This window comes from Schistocerca nitens, chromosome 8, assembly GCF_023898315.1.
Source record: "Schistocerca nitens isolate TAMUIC-IGC-003100 chromosome 8, iqSchNite1.1, whole genome shotgun sequence".
NCBI lineage: Eukaryota > Metazoa > Arthropoda > Insecta > Orthoptera > Acrididae > Schistocerca > Schistocerca nitens.
The window spans coordinates 415960294-415985391 of record NC_064621.1 but is presented as its reverse complement, the minus strand read 5'-3'; the positions used below and the strand labels follow the sequence as shown (position 1 = coordinate 415985391).

General features: G+C 45.3%; 1 protein-coding gene across 4 annotated transcripts in view; it reads right to left on the bottom strand.

Annotated features, from left to right (window-relative positions):
- The window catches only part of LOC126198561 (leucine-rich repeat-containing protein 24-like), a 438607-nt gene that overhangs the window by 78770 nt on the left and 334739 nt on the right, over nt 1-25098 (bottom strand). Inside the window, exon 3 of one of the 4 annotated variants that reach the window (XM_049934990.1) lies at nt 8300-8405. The exons of 2 other annotated variants lie outside the window; for them this stretch is intronic. The gene's annotated coding sequence lies outside the window, so the exon portion shown is untranslated. The remainder of the gene's footprint in view (nt 1-8299; nt 8406-25098) is intronic. One more of the 4 variants, XM_049934991.1, reaches the window with a different exon arrangement.

The following is a 25098-nucleotide window of genomic DNA, read 5'->3' as shown; positions in this document are numbered from 1 at the left end:
CCATACCAGCCACTAGACAATAAATATGGCTTTGACCGAATATATGCAAGATACGAGTGCAGGTGGTGACTCATGGACGATGACATACTAAAATTTGAGTCTGGTCACGATTCGTACACGGATAGCCGAAGGTGTTAAGGCGACCGCTCGCGTTAGGTGAGAAATCCGGGTTCGAGTTCGGGTCCGGCACAAAGTTTCATTGTCATTCTAATATAAAGCAGAGGGTGATTTATATTAGCAATATAGAATACATTTCCTCTACCATTAGAACGACGCCTAACTCACGGTAAACCCAAGCTTCGGGACTATGGGCAGCTTTCCTTCATCCATTATATCACATTCGCATACCGCGAACTGCATCACGTCGTTTCATTGTGACCTCAGAAACTGGCTGTGCTTCACAGCAACAGGCTGTTAATAGTCGGGCAGTCAGCAAATCTCGTGGCACCCCTGTTTTAAGCACAGGTCGCGCTGCCATTTTTCCAAGAGATCCGCGCTGGAATGTTTCCTTAGGCAGCCCTCTTTCCCCGGCCAGCCTTTTTGTAATTAACTGAAACAAAAGCGGTCGTAAAATGAAGCTGCCTGGAGACTCAATTAGCCGGCGTTACGGCGCGACCTTCCGCACACGACGTCAGCCCCTGCCTTCTGGTACTAAAAACGCCACCGCCAAACTTGCCTGTCCTCTGTCAGGTCGCAGGTCCCGGATAGCTCTTCTCCTCCAGTCCGTTTTACAGCCCTTTGTTGCTTGCACGCACTGCACAATTAACGCTTCCTCCCGGGCAAATAATTTTCTACGGGTGGCACAATTCCCGCGCGACTGCTACGGTCGCAGGTTCGAATCCTGCCTCGGGCATGGATGTGTGTGATGTCCTTAGGTTAGTTAGGTTTAAGTAGTTCTAAGTTCTAGGGGACTGATGACCACAGATGTTAAGTCCCATAGTGCTCAGAACCATTTGAACCATTTTTTGATGGCACGATTCAGACAATATAGGCTAATCTGAATTTCGTTACTTCCCTACCTGCCGTATCTTAATTTCTGTTTATTTTAGACACAATCATATTGTATGACACAATCACATCCTGTTTCGTCTACAATGGTTACATTCGTATGCTACAATTGAAAAAAAGGGAAAAACTGTATTAATATCTCATAATATAAATGTATTTAAGATTTCAATATAGACTGCTCTCTTCTTTTCTATTGTACCATCTGAAGGTGGTAACAGCAGGCCGAAACAGGTCATAAAATGTGTTCTTTATCTCAAATAAACCGAAGTTCAGAACACGTTAGCATATTTCTCATTCGACAGAGTGTCATTTTTATCTAAAACTGTTTCGCTTAGCGACAGACAGTCATTAAAATCTCATTAGAGCTATTATCTCCATTCTGTGTCGAACTTCACCTTCAAAACATTATTTTTAGATGATGAATAGGTCTGTGAATCCAGATCATTGCGTTTGGTTTACCATAAAGACTTTACTTCTTTATGGACACTGTCCTCATCCCTGGTTGCGGGCGTCGCAGAAGTTTTTCGTAGAAGGAGGCAAGATTCAAAACCTGCCAGTTTGGATATAATTGATTCGATGACTCTGAAAACGTGTCGTGCCCAAGGACCAAATTTGATCATAAGTACAAAAAACTTATCGTATCTCAAGAATTTCTAGTTATGTATTTTCTACGTAATTTACTTCGGTACCGTAACGGAAAGTATATTTCGACATTATGCGCAAAGTACATTTTTTTGTTTTGTTTTGTTTTTCAGTATGAAATTTTCGCTCCGCAACGGAGTGTGCGTTGATATGAAACTTCCTGGAAGATTAAAATTGTGTGCCGGACCGAGACTCGACCTCGGGACCTTTGCCTTTCGCGGGCAAGTGCTCTACCGGCTGAGTTACCCAAGCACGACTCACGCCCCGTCCTCACAGCTTTACTTCTGTCAGTACCTCGTCTCCTACCTTCAAAACTTAACAGAAGTTCTGTGAACCATCAGAACTAGCATATCCGGGAGAAAGGATATTGCGGAGACATGGCTTAGCCACAGTCTGAGGGATGTTTCCAGAATGAGATGTTCACTCTGTAGCGAAATGTACGCTGATATGAAACTTCCTAGCAGATTAAAACAGTGTGTCGGACTGAGACTCGAACTCGGGACCTTTGCCTGTCGCGGGCAAGTATAATTTTTATGTTTTTGATTCAACGACCTAGTATTATTTCCTCATGTAATTAAACCCATGGAATCCAATAAGTTATCAAATGATGCTAGAAAATATTAACAAAAACAATTTGCTCTACTCCGATAACGATAGGCTGTAACTGAAAATTAAAAAATTGAAAAAGGAAAAAATCAGAATGATTGATAACATCTTGCTGGACATCAATAAAAATGCCGCATTTATACACCCCTGCCCCCGAAGTCAATACACAGGCAATAAACTATTTCCAAAGATTTATTCAACTTTGATGACAAACTGAACACTTTTGCTCATCGAAATTCACATTTGTTTAGGTTAAAAGATTTGATGAATTAATTTCATGATTTCTATTTTTTTGGTGTCAACAGGCATAGCTGAAAATGAACAAAACGTGTTTTATAAGCTACATTTATTTGAGTTAATTGGGTAAAGTGTCGCCCACGGCCAATATATGACTAGATGACTGTGGGGAACATCCCAAAACCATCCTTAAATTCGCCACTTGAATCAACTTTGACCAGCCTAGGACTGCACTAAGGTAATCCTCGTCTCTTCAGTCTGTCTGATTATTGTGCAACAGACCTCGAGAAAGTCAGTTGCGGAGAGTACGTTTTTCGACCTTCAAATTTCTAGCGCAGAAAATGTCATTTGCGTTCTTCGACTGATGTTTTTGGATCCACAGATTAAATATAAATGTACATACCTACAGTATAGCATGGCTGCGTTCTTCCGAATGACGGATGGCTGGCACGTATACCATGTTTACATGTTGGGAATTGGCGACAGCCGGCCGCAGTGGCCGAGCGGTTCTAGGCGCTACAGTCCGGAACCGCGCGACCGCTACGGTCGCAGGTTGGAATCCCGCCTCGCGCATGGATGTGTGTGATGTCCTTAGGTTAGTGAGGTTTAAGTAGTTCTAAGTTCTAGGGGACTGATGACCTCAGATGTTAAGTCCCATACTGCTCAGAGCCATTTGAGCCACTTTTGAATTGGCGACAGAACCAGTGCTCTAGAGCTCTGGGTTAGACCGGCTCCTTTCTGCAGTTTAATAAGGGTTGAACGACGAAGCGAGAGAAAAAGACTGAACACACACTACCGGTACGGTTCTGTAAGTGTTCATATCCATCTAGACTGCAGATCAACGGGGAACAGCAGCCGCACCGAGGTATCAAAATAATTTCCCGTGAACAGAGTGAAAACTAAAAAAAGAGAAGCTACGAGGGGCGTTCAATAAGTAATCAAAACACTTTTTTTCAGCGAGCAGGTTGGTTTCATTTAGGATGCCAATACATCTTATTATTCCCCACTCTTTTGGCCACGAAATCCTGTTTTTCAGCGTTATCTCCGTTTAACACGACGCCCTTGCGCCACCTTATTAAGAGAGCCTGCATGTACACTTGGTACCACTCTACTGATAGACGTCGGAGCCAACGTCTTGCTGCATCAACAACTTCCCAATCACCCACGTATTGCTTCCCGCAGAGTGCATCATGCGTTGGGCTAAACAGATGGAACGTGCGAGATCCGGGCTGTAGGCTGGATGGGATGAACAGTCCAATAAAGTTTTGTGAGCTCCTCTCGGGTGCACACACTTGTACAAGTGAGGTGTTGTGTTACCATAGAGAAGGAGAAGCTCGTTTGCATTTTTGCGGCGACGAACAAGCTGAAGTTGTATCTTTAATTTCCCGAGGGTGGCATAACACATTTCCGAGTTGATCGTTGCACCATGAGGGAAGATATCAAACAGAATAACCCCTTTAGAGTCCCAGAAGACCGTGCGCCATGATTTTACTGGATGAGGGCGAGGCTTTGACTTTTCCTTTAGAGGAGAGGTAGTGTGGTACCATTCCATGGATTGCCGCTGGACTTCCGGTTCGACGTGATGAACACATGTTTGAACGCCTATGACGATGTTAGTCAAAAAATTGTCACGATCAGCAACGTAATGCGCAAGCAACTCTGCACATATGGTCCTTCGTTGCTCTTAATGATTTTCTGTTAGGCGACGAAGAACGCAGCGAGTACACACATTTGAGTACCCCAACTGGTGGACGAGTGTGTCCCCACTACAAAAACGGATGGCCAGTTGAGCAACGAGGTGTTTGTTTGTGAATCGTCGCGTGTCCGCACATTTTGCAGTAGTCACAGCTGATGGATGGCATGCGGGAGATAGGACTGGTTTGCGGACCTTGTTGTGATGACGACAGACGCCTCGCCCAACGGCTCATCGCGCTTTTGTTCACAGACAGGTTTCAGCAGCTATGAATATCTGCGATGCTCTGGTTTTCCGCCAAAAGAAACTCAATGACAGCTTTTTGGTTAGAATGCATCTCCTTATAGACGCCATTTTCTAGGCTACTTATAGCGCCGCCACGTATCGGAACTTCATGAAATTACTAAAATTATAGAGGCTGAAGCGAAAATATTTCACAATGTCACACAACAAATTTCGCATTTTTTAAAAATGAAACTGGCCGAGAGAAAAATGTGTTGCATTACTTATTGAAAGCCCCTCATACACTCCTGGAAATTGAAATAAGAACACCGTGAATTCATTGTCCCAGGAAGGGGAAACTTTATTGACACATTCCTGGGGTCAGATACATCACATGATCACACTGACAGAACCACAGGCACATAGACACAGGCAACAGAGCATGCACAATGTCGGCACTAGTACAGTGTATATCCACCTTTCGCAGCAATGCAGGCTGCTATTCTCCCATGGAGACGATCGTAGAGATGCTGGATGTAGTCCTGTGGAACGGCTTGCCATGCCATTTCCACCTGGCGCCTCAGTTGGACCAGCGTTCGTGCTGGACGTGCAGACCGCGTGAGACGACGCTTCATCCAGTCCCAAACATGCTCAATGGGGGACAGATCCGGAGATCTTGTTGGCCAGGGTAGTTGACTTACACCTTCTAGAGCACGTTGGGTGGCACGGGATACATGCGGACGTGCATTGTCCTGTTGGAACAGCAAGTTCCCTTGCCGGTCTAGGAATGGTAGAACGATAGGTTCGATGACGGTTTGGATGTACCGTGCACTATTCAGTGTCCCCTCGACGATCACCAGTGGTGTACGGCCAGTGTAGGAGATCGCTCCCCACACCATGATGCCGGGTGTTGGCCCTGTGTGCCTCGGTCGTATGCAGTCCTGATTGTGGCGCTCACCTGCACGGCGCCAAACACGCATAAGACCATCATTGGCACCAAGGCAGAAGCGACTCTCATCGCTGAAGACGACACGTCTCCATTCGTCCCTCCATTCACGCCTGTCGCGACACCACTGGAGGCGGGCTGCACGATGTTGGGGCGTGAGCGGAAGACGGCCTAACGGTGTGCGGGACCGTAGCCCAGCTTCATGGAGACGGTTGCGAATGGTCCTCGCCGATACCCCAGGAGCAACAGTGTCCCTAATTTGCTGGGAAGTGGCGGTGCGGTCCCCTACGGCACTGCGTAGGATCCTACGGTCTTGGCGTGCATCCGTGCGTCGCTGCGGTCCGGTCCCAGGTCGACGGGCACGTGCACCTTCCGCCGACCACTGGCGACAACATCGATGTACTGTGGAGACCTCACGCCCCACGTGTTGAGCAATTCGGCGGTACGTCCACCCGGCCTCCCGCATGCCCACTATACGCCCTCGCTCAAAGTCCGTCAACTGCACATACGGTTCACGTCCACGCTGTCGCGGCATGCTACCAGTGTTAAAGACTGCGATGGAGCTCCGTATGCCACGGCAAACTGGCTGACACTGACGGCGGCGGTGCACAAATGCTGCGCAGCTAGCGCCATTCGACGGCCAACACCGCGGTTCCTGGTGTGTCCGCTGTGCCGTGCGTGTGATCATTGCTTGTACAGCCCTCTCGCAATGTCCGGAGCAAGTATGGTGGGTCTGACACACCGGTGTCAATGTGTTCTTTTTTCCATTTCCAGGAGTGTAGATACCTACAGTATAACCCGGCTGCGTTCCTCCAAGTGTACTGCAGCAGCTCTAATGTGTAAAAATGAACAGACAATCTGCAAGGCATCAAGGGTTTTTCTTCTTCCACGGTCAAATGTGATTGCGTTGTGCATCAAGGAGAGGGCGCGTCCTTACGGGAAATGTGGATGGATGACTGGCACGTAAGCTGTTACCATGTTTACTGTGTTGGAAATCGGTGACGGAACCCGTAACGCTAGGGTGTTGGGTTAGACCAGCTCCTTCCTGCAGTTAAGTAAGCGTTCAACGACGAAGCGACAGAAAAAGACTGAACACAATATACTGGTACTTCTCTGTAAAGGTTTGTGTCCATCTTGGCCGCAGATAAGCGCTGAAGCCGCAGCCGCGCCAACGAATCGAAAAAATTTCCTCTGAACGGAATGACAACTAAGGAAAGAGAAGCTATATAGTGATTGCTTAAGCTTCAGTATCTCTGGTCGCTGTCGGCAATGTTAAATCTGTAGTTCAGTGGAGCCACAGACAATGACTGCCGGAAATTCGAGGGAAATCTATAACGAATAAGAAAGGCAGTACCCACCCAGATTCCAGGAGGCGGCAAGTGGTCCCTCCTCCTTGCACCACCCCCCCCCCCCCCCCACCCCCGTCCATCGACTCCTCTCGGCCTGAGTCTGCGGGCCGCTATATCCCTGGTACTGATTCCATGAACTGAGTCTGTGGGTTCGCACAATATTGCGTGCCTGAAAAGGCTTCATTCGTTTTCAGAAGACTATATCTTGCTCTTCGAAATTATGGAAATAGCAGGGATAAATCATTTACAACTTGTCCCGAAACCAGACTGCAGTTACAAGAATAGATGGACATGAAAGAGAAGCAGTAGCTGAACATGGTTGGCACCTGTCGCAGATGTTAATCTGCACATTGAGCAAGCAGTAAAGAAAACCAAGGAGAAATTTGTAAAGTGAATTAAAGATATGGTAGAAGAAATAAAAAAGGATTGTCGATAGTATTGTAATTCTACCAGAAGTGGAAAAATTCTTGTAAAGTGCAAGCGCGATTGAATTAAGATGAACAACAAGAAAAGTAAAACAAGGGTAACGGAATGCAGTCGAATTAAATCAGGCGATCTTGAGGGAAATTAGATTAGGAAACGAGACACTAAAAGTAGTCAATGAGTTTGATAATTTGGGCAGCGAAATAACTGATGGTGGTCGAAGATGGTAGGATATAAAATGCGTATTGATTATACGAAGAAAAGCTTTTCTAAAGAAGAGTAATTTGTTAACACTGAATATAAATTTAAGAGATAGGAATTTTTTTCCTGGAGGTTTTTTATGGAATATAGCCTTGTACGAAAGTGAAAAGTACACAAATTTTTGCCGGCCGCTGTGGCCGAGTGGTTCTAGGCGCTTCAGTCCGGAACCGCGCTGCTGCTACGGTCGCAGGTTCGAATCCTGCCTCGGGCATGGATATGAGTGATGTCCTTAGCTTCGTTAGGTTTAAGTAGTTCTAAGTCTAGGGGACTGATGACCTCAGATAAGTCCGATAGTGCTTCGGGCCATTTGACCCATTTTGAACATGAATTTTGAAATTTGGTGTTACAGAGGAATGCTAATGTTGCAGAGGAATGCTGAAAGAGGAGACTGGTAGATCGAGTAACTAATGAAGAGGTACTGAACCGAGTGCTGAAAGCCATTTGAACGTTTTTTTTTTTTTTTTTTTTTTTTGACACCATTCGCACTACAAAGAAAGATTTGTCTAGGTGGTTCTGCAGTTGCGTTGTATTGTCTTCTCAACTAATTTTACTGTCAACTTTTAGTCTCCAGCATTCAATAATGTCAATCTCTCCCTTTTGTATGTCATATTTTACATGTATATCGGGTGGAAACCTGTTGCGCTATCTGAATTGCATATAGTGAGTTTTTTTTTTTTTTTTTTTTTCAAGATCTTAATGACCGTGAATTGCCTGAAAAATCTCGATGGGTACAGTTAAATAATGACATGAACCTAGTATGTGGGCCTCCTATCTACCGCTCCAACTCGAGTGATGAGTTGGCAAAAATGCAGCAACACGCAGGGGAGGCGAGTTTAGGCAAGATATATGATGGTGGATGCAATACACGGAAATAAAGAGAATTATCATTTCAAGGAAGTGTTGAAAACGTACTCACGGGCGTCGTTGGGTGCAGGTGCAGCTGCAGCTTAGAAACCCGGAAGATGTAGAAGGCTCTGTGGACTACCTCCTAACGGTTTGCCGTCACGGGTTGCCAGCCCTGTAAGAAAACACGGCTACTTATCGCATGGCTGCACACTCAGCCAATTGCCTACGTTGCCTCGGCAGAGCAGTGGATGCTTCACTTATCCTAGTTTCTATTTATCGTGATTACAGCCTCGTTTACAATACGTAAATATTGAAAAACGCATATGAACTGATTTAAATCACTAGAAAAGCATACTTTTCACTGTCCCACACTTCATTTCTCTCCCGTAAGAGATAGTTCTCTTTTAAAACTTCTTCGACACTTTTTGATTTTCCATATGTGAGACGAATGAGTCTTATCTTATGTGTCCTGTCACATGATTAAATTCACAATACAAAAGGGTCAGTTAGAACATGTAGACCGTTCGTGGATGCGATATGTGACACGCTGATGAGCAGTAGTTCGTCTTAACATATTAGCATTAACTATTTTTAGAGAATACCGTTTCAGAAACTGTTTGCCTCATGACACTTACTGGCACATTACAACTGTGTCGGTGTGTGGGATCTTCACCGTGTACGCGCCACTTTCTGTTGGAGAAGATTAGGGAAATTAAAATTCAGACGGAGGCTTATCGACAATCGCACTTCCCGCGTACCAGTCACACATAGAACAGGAAAAGGATGGCGGGGGAGGGGTGGGGGGAGAGTATAAATTATATTGATACCAGACGTACACTCCGCGGAATACAGATGTAGCTGCTATTAAACACCATTCGTTTACTTCTAGTGTCGTGCCGATGCATCTACCTTATTTGCATGTTCCGTATTGTTCACAATGATCAAAAGTATCCGGCACCTACTGATGGATATTAATCCGCGGTGTGTCCATCCTTCGCCTTTGTGACGGATCGACCATGATGTGGGCACTTTAAGTGAGGTGTCTGGATGTCTGTGGAGAAATGGCAGCCCATTCTTTCTCAAGAGCAGAAACCAGAAAAGATAGTGATATCCGACGCTGCGCGGTCTGGAACAAAGTCTACGTTCTAACTCATCCCAAAGGGTGTTCCAATGCCTACAAGTCAGGGCTCTGGGCAGGCCAGTCCCTTTAAGGAATGTTATTTCGCGTAAACCACTGCTTCGTAGATGCTGCTTTATGACAGGGTGAACTGTCATGCAAATACAATCAATCATCGTCTCCAACCTATTCATCTACTTTGCAGTACATGATGATGTAAAATATTTTCGTGTCCTTCGGCATTTAGTATTTTCTTAAACGCAATACGAAATCCACGCCCATACCCTAAGATCACAATCTTTTTGATTTGCAGCTCCTTGTATTGACCGTATTTGCAGTTAAAATTTTTTGGATGTGAGGTCAGCCAGTTACGCTAAACACCGTTTTTCTCAGTACCCAAACATGTTTCGGTACCACTGTGCCATCATCAGTGGGTTTTTGGTTTTATTTATTCTGCAATGTGAACATTTTGTCAAATGATTATAAAATTATGTGCATTTTAAGTTCAAACCCAACAGATCGTATCTCTTTGTAAATACGTTTACATTTGGTGAACATGAATTTTCCGGATCACTTTTGTGTTAATTATTACAGATAGCTTGTCATCTGCAACCAAACGATGTTGATGAGAAAAATTTTTTGCTGGGAGTTAGCCTATCTTCTAGAATGTAATTTAGTTTTCCGCCTATTTTCGTATTTACTTACGTTTTCGTGTGGCAAGCACTTCCAGTCTCCGCATCATGCTGAGATGTTGTGATGCATACGTAACTATAATAAGTATTTTCCACAAATAACGTAGTAAAACACTTTTCACTACACCAGAACACACTGTGATTGTGGTTTGTTATGTGTCCCAGCCTAGTCAGTGTTCATTTGTTCATCGCTGTGTGTGTTGTCTTTTAAAGAGTTTAGTACGCAAGATTTTTAAACATCTCTTCTGAATACTCTCCGCCTGCTTCTCCTCTGCTCCTTATGAGTTTACTCACATCGATTAGGGAACTGTAGCCCTGCTGTTGTGGTCCTCACTCCGAGGACTGGTTTGATGCAGCTCTTCAGGCTAGTCCGTGGTGTGCAATCTCTTCGTTTCTGCGCAACTGCTGCAACCTGCATCCATATGAACCTGCTTAAAGCGGCATTCCCCCACAATTATTAACAGCCCCACTACTCTCTCTCTCTCTCTCTCTCTCTCTCTCTCTCTCTCTCTCTCTTTATTGACGCCTCAGGGCCGGCCGCGGTGGCCGTGCGGTTCTAGGCGCTCCATTCCGGAGCCGCGCTGCTGCTACGGTCGCAGGTTCGAATCTTGCCTCGGGCATGGGTGTGTGTGATGTCCTTAGGTTAGTTAGGTTTAAGTAGTTCTAAGTTCTAGGGGACTGATGACCACAGCAGTTGAGTCCCATAGTGCTCAGAGCCATTTGAACCATTTGACGCCTCAGGATGCGTCTTATGAACTGATGTCTTCTCTTAGCCCACTTGTGTCATATTTATTCGTTCTTAACGTCTGATCTTCAACACTCTTCTGTAAAAGCATATTTCAAAAGCTTCTACTCTCTTCTTGTTGTAACTGTTCATCGCTGACGTTTCAGTTCCGACTAAAAGTGCACCCCATAACATTACCTTCTAAAAAGACTTCCCAACACTTGAATTTATTCATTATGTCAACAAATTGCTATTTTTTAGAAACAGTTTTCTTGCTGTAGCCAGTCTGCATTTTATATTCTCCCTACTTCGGCCATCATTAATTATTTTGCTAACTAGCAAAACTCATTCACTACTTTGAGCGTTTTCTTCATCAACCAAATTCCCTCAGCATTGTCTGATTTAAATCGACAACATTCAACTCTCTTTGTTTTACTTTTATCGACGTTCATGTCATAATATCTTTTCAAAGACTCCCATCATTCTCCAACTTCTGTTCCAAGTATTTAGCCGACTCTGCCAGATGTAGAGTGTCATCGACAAACTATGAAGTTTTTATTTCATTTCCTTGAAATTTAATACGCCTTGGTTACATCTCTTCGAACCGGCAACAAAACGGCAGTCCTTGGAGTGGCGCTACACAGAAGTGTGCGCACCCCAGAGGTGGTCACAAAACGCCATTACACTGTTATTCCTCATTCACCCTACAGCCCGGATCTCGCACCTTCTGACATCCACTTGTTTTGCCCAGTGAAGGATGCACTCCGCGGGCAGCAGTACGTGTCTGATGGAGAGGTTATTGATGCAGCAAGACGTATGCTCCAACGTCGACCAGTAGAGTGGTAACATTGCGGGCATACAGGCCCTCGCAGGAAGGTGGTTTAAGGCCGTGGTACTGAACGAAGATTATATTGAAAAATAGGGTTTTGTGACCAAGAGAATGGGGAATAATATGGGGTTTTGGAATCCTGGATAAAAAGCAACCTGCTTTCAGAAAAAAAGTGTTGCATTACTTATCGAAAGCCCCTGTTACGAAGGTACTGTTTACTTCACCGGACTGACGAAATCGTGTCAAGTCATTTATGGGTATCGTTGGTGGAAAAGTAAATTAGTATGGCATTATTGTCTAGGAGTCCTTAAGAGCAATGTTCAGCCACGTGTTTGCAAATTCTTTCAATTGGTCGCTGCTTCGGCGACTTCCGTGCCCTTAACCTACCCCACTAATGCTACCCGCGCAAGGGGACCTACTGTTTAACGTGGAGTTCAAATGGCTCTGAGCACTATGGGACTTAACTTCTAAGGTCATCAGTCCCCTAGAACGTAGAACTACTTAAATCTAACAAACCTAAGGACATCACAAACATCCATGCCCGAGGCAGGATTCGAACTTGCGACCGTAGCGGTCGCGCGGTTCCAGACTGTAGCGCCTAGAACCGCTCGGCCACCTCGGCCGGCTAACGTGGAGTCCGAACTACACGTCGTTACTGGGATGTCCTCACATCAATGAGAGGTGTAGCATAGAAGCAGACTGAAAAATTCCGTTGTCTCGTGGAGATTCGATACCGCGACGCTGCGGTATCTAGGGTCGCACTTTACCACTACACCACCAACTCCGACACTGGTGTACAACAACTAGTGCTCTGAAAACCGGTATTTCTTTGTGTAAGTAACATACATTCGGACCTGAGATGCGAACAGTACAGCAAAATACCGGTTGTTAAATATGATCTTCGTCGTCTGTAAGTTGTGTCGCGCGTAATAGTGGTGTTAAGTGCTTAACACTCTGGTTAATGGAGATCACTGGAGGACGCGTCGTCTGCAAGCCGCTCTCCCGAACATTAACGTCAGCTTTCCAAACCGGAGTCGCCTCTTCTCCCTGAAGTAGGCTAAGCCGAGGAAGCGGGCACAGGGTAACTTGTTCCGAGTAGTAAGGCCAAAGTGTGCCGACAGCTGGCAGCACTGCAGCGGAGGACTGGTTCGTGTCCCGCTAGCAGCGAGCAGCGCCCGGCGCTGTATCGCAGGGGGGCGGGGCTAGGCGGGACAATGCAAGGTCGCCCAAGGAGATCGGAGCGGACTGGACCGGCGTGGCGATGGCGACCCAGGTGAACGGCCGCCGCTGCAGCGATAGCATGCAGTCGGCTTCAGGGGAGAAAGCCGGCGGCACGGCAAACAACACGTACGTATAATGCATACGAATTCTTCTGCGACTTAGCCTTTTGACGAAGAGCTCTGGGTTAACTTGCGTTGAATTAGGATTTAAATCGAAAGCTTTCGGCATAAATTGTCCTCATGATATGATCTATTACCGATGGACGTTTGATGCAGATTTTTTGAAACACCCTGTATGTGACTTTGTAGGCTTTCACGGCGCAGTAAGTCTTAAAGGTCTCCACGGGTTTGTCGCCGGACCCTAAAATCAACATGATTCAATATTTCGGCGATCCATCAGTTCACAATTTTCAGGAGAAAGCCGCTGCTGAGTCCCGCTAAAACTGTCGACAATGTTGCAATTCGTCTTCCTATGAAGGTCTCCAAGTTGATGCCGTCCAAGACTGGGCTGGTGGTGCCGCCCTTAGAAGAACACTGGTGTTTGTTGTTGCTGTGGTCTTCAGTCCAGAGACTGTTTTGATGCAGCTCTGCATGCAATTCTATCCTGTGCAAGCTTCTTCATCTCCCAGTACTTACTGCAACCTACATCCTTCTGAATCTGTTTAGTGTATTCATCTCTTGGTCTCCCTCTACGATTTTTACCCGCCACACTGCCCTCCAATGCTAAATTTGTGATCCCTGGATGCCTCAGAACATGTCCTACCAACCGGTCCCTTCTTCTTGTCAAGTTGTGCCACAAATACCTCTTCCCCCAATTCTATTCAATACCTCCTCATTAATTATGTGATCTACCCATCTAATCTTCAGCATTCTTCTGTAGCATCACATTTCGAAAGCTTCTGTTCTCTTCTTGTCTAAACTATTTATCGTCCACTTTTCATTCCCATACATGGCTTACTCCATACAAATACCTTCAGAAACAACTTCCTGACACATCTATACTCGATGTTAACAAATTTCTCTTCTTCAGAAACGCTTTCCTTGCCATTGCCAGTCTACTTTTTATATCCTCTCTACTTCGACCATCATCAGTTATTTTGCTCCCTAAATAGCAAAACTCCTTTACTATTTTAAGTGCCTCATTTCCTAATCTAATTCCCTCAGCATCACCCGACTTAATTCGACTACATTCCATTATCCTTGTTTTGCTTTTGTTGGTGTTTACCTTATATCCTCCTTTCAAGACAGTGTCCATTCCATTCAACTGCTCTTCCAAGTCCTTTGCTGTCTCTGACAGAATTACAATGTCATCGGCGAACCTCAAAGTTTTTATTTCTTCTCCATGGATTTTAATACCTACTCCGAATTTTTCTTTTGTTTCCTTTACTGTTTGCTCAATATACAGATTGAACAACATCGGGGAGAGGCTACAACCCTGTCTCACTCCGTTCCCAACCACTGCTTCCCTTTCATGCTCCCCGACTCTTATAACTGCCATCTGGTTTCTGTACAAATTGTAAATATCCTTTCGCTCCCTGTATTTTACCCCTGCCACCTTTAGAATTTGAAAGTGAGTATTCCAGTCAAAAGAACACTGGGGACAACGATATATCGAACTCAATGTTAATTTCAGAAACTCGGGCTGGCCGCATTAAGGAACGTTCTGTTTTGATGCAGGATAGTTATGTTCCATATGCTTACAAGAGGAAAGCCATTGTCTCTATTAAGCAATATTTTCCGCCAACCTAATTTCATTTGCCTCTTAATAAACACTATCACAGTCTCGGTAACGAGGGAGTATTACGTACTTAAAATGGATTCACTACTCAACGATCCGGCTTGCAAAAGACTCTCTAGTGACCACACAGAAAGGATTAACCGCAAGACTCTTTCGCCTTTGAAAAAAAGGGCGTTACGCAAGAAACTTCATGCAGAGATTACACATGAAACTTCATCCTGATGCTGCCGCTCCACCTGTGACACGCCAAAGTTATTTGGGTGCACCCACTTATAAAAGCACTCCGTCTTCGGGCCACAAGTGGCCCATCAGGACCATTCGACCGCCGTGTCATCCTCAGCGGAGGATGCGGACAGGAGGGGCTTGTGGTCAGCATACCGCTCTTCCGGTCGGGAAAAATATTTAATATCTGTTCTCAACCCATTTGTTGGTAAGCGTGACCATCATATCTCCAATTCGGTGGATTTTATTCAATAGTTGAAATCTTTGAGGCTGGGTCCTTCGGATTTACTAGTGAATTTTGATGTGGTATTGCAATGGCGCGGTTATATGTGTTCGTCCAATAGAAGACATATTCACTCACCTTACAGGGAGTTGTTCTTTTGCCTTCCCTGTTAGAAAATTGCGTAATGTTTGTCGGCTAGAATCATATTTAGGAGAAACTGGCCGCGCTACACACCTCTAAAGGTCGCATCAAAAAATTTTGAGTATCAGATTAGCCGAGCGTTTAATTGAAAGGTAGTTTGCGAGTAAAAACGTAAATATGTTGTGACTTGTTTGATACAAAACACCGCCAAACCCGTGTTACTCTTAAGTTACAGTTTCGTCCTTCACACACAATCACACTCTCCCGTAACAGCCAGCTTATAGTAATTAACCAAACCCGTTACTGAAAGGATTAACAAACAGATTGTCTGTGACAGAATGCTCGCTAAAATATTACACAGTTTGACTATTATGAATATTTAGTTTGCGGTCACGCCTTGTGTAGCAAGGCACGTGGAGTCTGGTTATTCAAAGGCCACAGTTTATATATTAAAAACGGAATTCCTCGTGTTCGTTTTTGCACATGTTCGCGTCTACTTTCAGGCACTTCACCGTCAACTTTTAACCATTATTCCGAAAACTCGAGGTATGAATTAAAAAACGCCCTCAGTCACAGCTTTTCGTGTTTCATTAAGTACACGATGCATTTCTGACCCTGTGGGTCCATCATCAGGCGTAATTCGTCTTAACACATGCTTTATTTTTTCTCTGGAATGAGATGAAATGCATATTCCTGTCACGAAAAAGTCTGATGTTAGGTTACGAAATTCGTTAAGACAAACGTGGAATATATGTGCGAAATAGGGCAAAAGATGAACAGTGTGAACTTACCAAATATCCAAGAAAAACGTTTTTAACGTTTTGGCATCAGCATAAGTTTACTCCATCGTTTTCGTAGTGATATGTACGAAAACGATGAAGAAAAGAAACGTATGCCAGTAAACCCCTGGCACCAGATCGAATATGTTATCTTATTTTGCTTAGCGCTTTGTGGTAAACAGGCCGCAAACAATATATTATTATTATTATTATTATTATTATTATTATTATTATTATTATACACCCTGTTGTCTGTTAACGAATTATAAGCAACTGCCTTCATATCCTTGTCGCTGTATTCCCTGCTCTTAATTTTCCACAAACGTGTAAGACTCCTACACATTTCCATAAATTCGGCAACGAACTAGCCCGACCATTGACGTGTATTTGTCATTTTAAAATTAAACTCTGCACACACAGACGAGAAACACCTGACTGAACAAACAGCTGACTCAAACACGTCTTAGCGCCAGATTTGCGGCGATCTTCTCTCCACACGCTCCGACTTGTCTGTTCACATGTTATTTGAGCCCACGGATTTGAGCAGTTTCGCTCAAACTTCCAACTTCCACGTTTGCGCACTTCTCTTATCTGCGCAAATCTCCTGTGTAATGCGATGTGTGCAGATATTTGCGCAGACAGATCGTTGCGTGTGGCTGGGCCTTAAGCTGGCTGGCTACAAGGGTCTTTACGTATACTGCAGAGGTGCGAGGTAGTCCATCGAGCGAGTCTTTGAACTAGCTCGGAGAACAGCTCTCCGCCCCATTCAAATGGTTCAAATGGTTCAAATGGCTCTGAGCACTATGGGACTTATCATCTGAGGTCATCAGTCCCCTAGAACTTAGAACTACTTAAACCTAACTAACCTAACGACATCACACACATCCATGCCCGAGGCAGAATTCGAACCTGCGACCGTAGCGGTAGCGCGGTTCCAGACTGAAGCGCCCAGAACCGCTCGGCCACCAACGGCCGGCCCGCCCCATTCCGTTGCAGTTACTAAAGGTGTCAACATCTCGAGGATCATCGTGCAGCGGTTACCGCCATTTTGTACCAAGGTTTGGAAACACCCTTGTGTTAGCCGTCCGCGAGCTGCTTGTGATGATTATAATTACAACGCACAACGCAACTACGATGGTTGCGTCTGTGCTGTCGTTACGTTTGCACCGCGAGATACCTGCGCTGCAAATCGACATCTAGCGTGGTATGCTCTACTGTCCGACGCCTGTTACTGTGACCGCATTCTTGAATCATGGCTAGCTTCTTTCGTTAATGTTATTTCATTTTAGCGCTCGCTCTAGGGACTAGTCTTTATTTTTTTTTTAAGTTTTGTCCTTTTGATTTGTCCCACAGAAAGTCCATTGCTCGCCCAGCGGCTGTGTTATTGTAATATTTTAGGAAACTTGTGAATGTGTAACTCTCATTTAAGTGTCCTTTTATAAATAAATGCATTGCCAGACTATACTGAATTTCAGTGGTCTGAAGCTTCCCTGTTGTCCCATTTTGTTAATTAATTCCTTATTAGGTGACGAAACACCCGCTGAAGAAACAAAGTCTGGCGCCTGGGACAGAAGATCAGCAATGAGTGAACTGATAGGGAACAACTATAGTTGGTACACCTCCGAAGGCCGTTTTTACAACTTTCGATAACCTGTATTAATTCAGATGGTTCAAATGGCTCTGAGCACTATGGGGCTTAACATCTATGGTCATCAGTCCCCTAGAACTTAGAACTACTTAAACCTAACTAACCTAAGGACATCACACAACACCCAGTCATCACGAGGCAGAGAAAATCCCTGACCCCGCCGGGAATCGAACCCGGGAACCCGGGCGCGGGAAGCGAGAACGCTACCGCACGACCACGAGCTGCGGACGTATTAATTCAGACTCTCAAGACCAGAGACGACAGAGACCCTAGACTCAGCTACAGCTATTCAAAATGGCTCGGAGCACTATGGGACTCAACTGCTGAGGTCATTAGTCCCCTAGAACTTAGAACTAGTTAAACCTAACTAACCTAAGGACACCACAAACATCCATGCCCGAGGCAGGATTCGAACCTGCGACCGTAGCGGTCTTGCGGTTCCAGACTGCAGCGCCTTTAACCGCACGGCCACTTCGGCCGGCACAGCTATTCACACAACCAGCACACTACATCAGTCATCACCAATTTTCTCAGTTTGCCAATGTTCTGCATCATCAGTGGTGTTTTCTTTTATTTTTTTTAAAAAAAGGGGGAGGGGCGATATATGAGAAAATACACGGATGCATACACTGAAGCGCCAAAGAAACTGGTATAGGCATGCATGCGTATTCAAATACAGAGATATGTAAACAGGTAGAATGCGGCGCTCTAGTCGGGAATGCCTACATAAGACAACAAGTGTCCGGCGCAGTTGTTAGATCGGTTGCTTGTGCTACAATGGCAGGTTATTAAGAGTTAAGTGAGATTGAATGTGGTGTTACAGTCGGCGCACGAGTGGTGGGATACAGCATCTCCGAGGTAGCGATGAAGTGGGGATTTTACCGTACGACCATTTCACAAGTGTACCGTGAATATCAGGAATCCGGTAAAGCATCAAATCTCCGACCGCTACGGCCGAAAAAGATCCTGCAAGAAAGGGGCCAACGACGACGGAAGAGAATCGTTCAACGTGACAGAAGTGCAGCCCTTTCGCAAATTGCTGCAGATTTCAATGCTGGGCCATCAGCAAGTGTCAGCTTGAGAACCATTCAGCGGAACACCATTGATATGGGCTTTCGGAGCCCAAGGCCCACTCGGGTACCCTAGATGACTGCACGAGACAAAGTTTTACGCCTCGCCTGGGCCCCTCAACACCGACATTGGACTGTTGATGATTGGAAACATGTTTCCTGGTCGGACGAGTCTAGTTTCAAATTGAATCGAGTGGATGGACGTTTACGGCTATGGACACAACGTCATGAATCCATGGACCCTGTATATCAGTAGGACACTGTTCAAGCTGGTGGAGGCTCTGTAATGGTGTGGGGGCGTGTGCAGTTGGAATTATATGGGTGCCCTGATATGTGTAGATACGTCTCTGACAAGCTGACACGTACATAAGAATCCTGTCTGATCATCTGCATCCATTCATGTCCATTGTCCATTCCGAAGGACTTGGGAAATTGCAGCAGGACAGTGAGACATCCCTCACGTCCAGAATTACTACAGAGTAGCTCCAGGAACACTCTTCTGAGTTTAAACACTTCCGCTGGCCACCAAACTCCCCAGACATGAACATTATTTAGCATATCTGGGATGCCTTGCAACATGCTGTTCAGAAGAGATCTCCACCCCCTCGTACTCTTACGGATTTATGGACAGCCCTGTAGATTTCATGGTGTCAGTTCCCTCCAGCACTACTTCAGACATTAGTCGAGTCCTCGCCATGGCGTGTTGCGGCACTAATGCGTGCTCGCGGGGGGCCCTGCACGATGTTAGGCAGGTGTACCAGTTTCTTTGGCTCTTTAGTGTAAAAACTAATGCAACTTTAACTGTTTGAGAGGTAACTGAAACAAATTTTGTGAATGTTGTCATTACGTTATTAGTTATAATCTAGACTTTTTTTTTCAACAGTTTGATCTTTAAGTTGCTGGATACCTTCAGAACACATTCTGTCACATACGGAACATTTTCTCAATGGTTATTTACTTACCACTTTCAAAATGTGGTAGGTTATTATTAGTAATTAGACAAACAACTGTGTGTACCAGTTTCTTAATATCAGTCTTAGTACTCTTGCTACAATTTTTAAATTTGTGTGTATAATACGTAGCAATTTTTATTTCACCAAACTAAATTTGACAATGATACATAATGAAAAATTTTGGACCAGAGGTAGTTTTAGAGTATTATTTACGAAGTATGTAGCAAATTTCATTTTTATGCCAGAAGACATTACCTTAATGTTGGCTATGACCATACATTTGGTCTTTTAGGTCTACATGTAGCTCTTGTCTTCTAGTGGTAATCCATCAAGGAAAGTGGCACAGCAGCCAGACATGAAGTACTTGAGTAATGATACCAAAACCAACAACCGTATTCGGTAGCTTGTGTCAAACAAAAGACGTTGGATTCCAACACAGATGTTAGTTTTGTTTTTATTATTCGAGTATTTTTCTTCTAGTGTGATCCTTCTGGCATGCCCTTTCGGCAATATCGTTCACTGACATTTAAGAATTGGCAATACGCAGGTATCAGTCTTGTTCAAATGGTTTTCAGTGAAGCAATCTGAATCAAATATTAGTCTCCTAAGGGTCCTGATTCTTACAGCGTTACAATCACTGAACACCAGACAAGCATCATATGGTGATAGTTTAACAATAGTCGACGAGCAAAACGTTGTCTTTGGGCGTGTCTTGTAATTGAGGTTATTTCCGTTCGGGTTTCGGATCCACCACGTGCACATTTCTTTAATCTTAATTAGTCGCATCGTAAATGGTTCAAATGGCTCTGAGCACTATGGGACTTAGCTTCTGAGGTCATCAGTCCCCTAGACCGTAGAACTACTTAAACCTAACTAACCTAAGGACATCACACACATCCATGCCCGAGGCAGGATTCGAACCTGCGACCGTAGCGGTCGCGCGGTTCCAGACTGTAGCGCCTAGAACCGCTCGGCCACACCGGCCGACCATCGTAAATGGGCTCACAGCATTTTATACTCCACAGATGTCGTCTCTGATGGCAAGAAATAAAAACATCGCAAACACGGACCGAGTTGTGTAGAAAAGGGAGCGTGACGCTGCCCATTGATTGAAACAAGATGGCTTTTGCATCACGCGTAGCACGAATTAAACTCTGAAAATTCCACAGGTTTTTGGGAGTTCTGCAGCAATTCTGTCGTCGTGTACGGATTTATTATTTTTAAACTTTTTAATTTGTCTAGCTAAATTGTTTTCATATGGTGCTTGTGAATTTGGATTGAGTTTTAGGGGAATTTCTGGTGGGAATGTTTCTGTGGAGCCAAGGCAATTTAGAAGCCTTTTATACTATTTGCAATTTTTTCTGCAGTCTTCTTGATTACTTAGTGGTGACTGTCGGTATTTCCTTCTTGAAGTAGAAATTTTGGACCTGGTACCCACCAAGCTAAGTTTTAAATGTTTTATAAAACTCGAGCTATGTCGTGTATTTTATGCTTTGGACGTGCATCTGAGACGGAACCGCATACCTGGGCCCCGCGGCCGGCCAAGTAAGCTCGTCTTTAGGCCGCGCTGCGCCTGACAGCAGCTAATTAAAAGGCGTCTCGTCAGCCGCGGGGTTTTCGCAGAAGTCTCGGCGCTCTCCACGAGCTGCTGGATGTTCGGCGTCTGCGGACGGCGACCTGCCGGTGAGAGCCGCGCGTCCACCAGGCGTAAACCTGTCCGGCAGCCGCCGGACCCGTAATGGATTTGAACTTCTGACCCGCGACGCCGGCTGCCGAACCAGACGGCGGAGATGAGTGGGGCTGGAGGGTACAGCGAAGCTCAGCGCCAGCAAATATTGTGGCAAACCTTTCGCGTCCTATGGAGTTAACCCTAGGACGCCTAAAGGGGGAGGGGGTTCGTTGAACCCACAATTTTTTTATGTCGCCTGCTTTTGCCCAAGTAATTTTCATACTACATATTCCCTTTGAGTTATTGTTTGTTTGCTATTTTATGAAACGTTAGTGTCAATATATTTTATAGACAATTCCTGCTTTGAAAGAAAAAAATAAATAAACTTATTATGGGTCCAACAACCCCCCCCCCCCCCCCTTTAGGCTTCCATGCTATAGAAAATTTCCCTTAGTAGGATTTCGTATTTCTCATCATCTCCACAACAATGCAAGTTAGTTTCATGTTGGTTGGTATTCTTGATATTCACAACAATCGGTTTACTTTCAGAGGAAGTGATTGTTGATTTCAGTCAGCTGTTATTTATCTTGTAAACTTGCAGTGAGTTGGTGCAGTTCCCAACACCTAGGCCTCCAGTAACTTTGGTGTCCTACACAGCAAAAACGAAACCAAGTAAGAACTTACTGATGTTGTCAACAATGCACCAAGATAAAGGCACTGTTGGAGGAGAGAAGAATAAAACCGAGATAAATGCATATTATAATTCCACTAAAGGTGTAATTGATCCCATTGATCAAATGGCGCGTATGTACACCTGCAAGAGGGGAACAAAGAGGTGACCTCTATCTGTATTTTACTCTCTCGTCGACATTTGTGCTATCAATGCAACCACCATATTCATCCAGCAACATCCAAGATGGAATGAAAAGAAACACAACAAACGGAAACTTTATCTTCTGCAAGCTGGGATGGAACTAGTGAAATTGCAGGTAGAAGAAAGAAGTGCCAATGCAAGAGGGTTATCTAACCAAATTGTTCAATCTATGGAGACTATTCTACAAAAGGAAATCAAAGAAGTGACAACAGAAGCACGTCAGCCTCCTGCAGGGAAAGTTCGGTGCCATATTTGTGTAAGAGAAGCTAAAACAAAGAAGAAGTAGTACAACAATCTCAGTAAATCAAAACAGTATTGTGGACAGTGTCATAAACATGTGTGTAACACACATTCAGAAAAAATTGTGAAGTGTGTCTCTTGCCTTGAAGTTGAGGACTCAGAGTAGTGTATTGTATTTTGTATTGTAATATGCCAATTTTTTATTCACTCAATCCAATTTTTATAACAATTAACAACATTTTTAAACCGATGCCTTAGTTAAAATACATAAACCATTCTGAAAATTATAATTTTTCGTCAGTAAACTTATTTAATACCTGTGGGCTCGCCGAACCCCCCCCCCCCCCCCCCTTAGGCATCCAAGTTAGAAAAAAAGGATTGGGCGTCCTAGGGTTAAGTTTATTTTTAACTCCAAGATATCCGTCGTTTGCCTTGACCTCAAGATTACTGTAGTGGGAATCAGTAAAAAGGCACGAATATTTGCAGGAAAATTAACCTTGTCGATTGGAATAGTTGTGCACAAAGTATATGCAATAGTACGACGTCCAATACACCGACAAATGCAGTGAAACAGTACCGCATTTGATGTCAGCAGTACAGTATATAACAATACATCAACGATTCAGAACTAGCAGTCCTGGAAGAAAGGATATTGCGGAGACATGGCTTACCCACAGGCTGGGGTATGTTTACAGAATGAGATTTTCACGCTGCAGCGGAGTGTGCGCTGATATGAAACTTTCTGGCATATTAGAACTGTGTGCCGGACCGAGGCTCGAACTTGGGAACTTTGCCTTTCGCGGGCAAGTGCTCTACCATCTCAGCTACCCAAGCACGACTCACGACCCGTCCTCACAGCTCGGTCCTCGGTCGGGCACACAGTTTGAATCTGCCAAGAAGTTTCATATCAGCGCACACTCCGCTGCAGAGCGAAAATCTCATTCTGTTTATGTCTTACATACACTCCTGGAAATGGAAAAAAGAACACATTGACACCGGTGTGTCAGACCCACCATACTTGCTCCGGACACTGCGAGAGGACTGTACAAGCAATGATCACACGCACGGCACAGCGGACACACCAGGAACCGCGGTGTTGGCCGTCGAATGGCGCTAGCTGCGCAGCATTTGTGCACCGCCGCCGTCAGTGTCAGCCAGTTTGCCGTGGCATACGGAGCTCCATCGCAGTCTTTAACACTGGTAGCATGCCGCGACAGCGTGGACGTGAACCGTATGGGCAGTTGACGGACTTTGAGCGAGGCCGTATAGTGGGCATGCGGGAGGCCGGGTGGACGTACCGCCGAATTGCTCAACACGTGGGGCGTGAGGTCTCCACAGTACATCGATGTTGTCGCCAGTGGTCGGCGGAAGGTGCACGTGCCCGTCGACCTGGGACCGGACCGCAGCGACGCACGGATGCACGCCAAGACCGTAGGATCCTACGCAGTGCCGTAGGGGACCGCACCGCCACTTCCCAGCAAATTAGGGACACTGTTGCTCCTGGGGTATCGGCGAGGACCATTCGCAACCGTCTCCATGAAGCTGGGCTACGGTCCCGCACACCGTTAGGCCGTCTTCCGCTCACGCCCCAACATCGTGCAGCCCGCCTCCAGTGGTGTCGCGACAGGCGTGAATGGAGGGACGAATGGAGACGTGTCGGCTTCAGCGATGAGAGTCGCTTCTGCCTTGGTGCCAATGATGGTCGTATGCGTGTTTGGCGCCGTGCAGGTGAGCGCCACAATCAGGACTGCATACGACCGAGGCACACAGGGCCAACACCCGGCATCATGGTGTGGGGAGCGATCTCCTACACTGGCCGTACACCACTGGTGATCGTCGAGGGGACACTGAATAGTGCACGGTACATCCAAACCGTCATCGAACCCATCGTTCTACCATTCCTAGACCGGCAAGGGAACTTGCTGTTCCAACAGGACAATGCACGTCCGCATGTATCCCGTGCCACCCAACGTGCTCTAGAAGGTGTAAGTCAACTACCCTGGCCAGCAAGATCTCCGGATCTGTCCCCCATTGAGCATGTTTGGGACTGGATGAAGCGTCGTCTCACGCGGTCTGCACGTCCAGCACGAACGCTGGTCCAACTGAGGCGCCAGGTGGAAATGGCATGGCAAGCCGTTCCACAGGACTACATCCAGCATCTCTACGATCGTCTCCATGGGAGAATAGCAGCCTGCATTGCTGCGAAAGGTGGATATACACTGTACTAGTGCCGACATTGTGCATGCTCTGTTGCCTGTGTCTATGTGCCTGTGGTTCTGTCAGTGTGATCATGTGATGTATCTGACCCCAGGAATGTGTCAATAAAGTTTCCCCTTCCTGGGACAATGAATTCACGGTGTTCTTATTTCAATTTCCAGGAGTGTATATCTGCTACTTTCATACTAAATTCGGTTCATTCAGACATTTTACTATTACTTTCGTGAATCCCTGCCTTTATCCTGATTTTCGCTATTGTACGCTGACCGACATGAAAAAGGCAGTACGTAATAAATCATATTTAATCAGAGTGTAGCACATTATCCTATCTTTTTAGACGGTGCATGCCGTGGCCTTTACTTTGCGAGCAAACGATCAAGTCTCGATTGTTTATTGCACTGGCCTTAATTCTTCTTTCCCGAGCATCCTGAAAAACCCAACACTGGATGCCACGTAATAATATTTTCTTGATCTTGTAGCATTTACTATTGTGCCTCTCATTGTTCCCC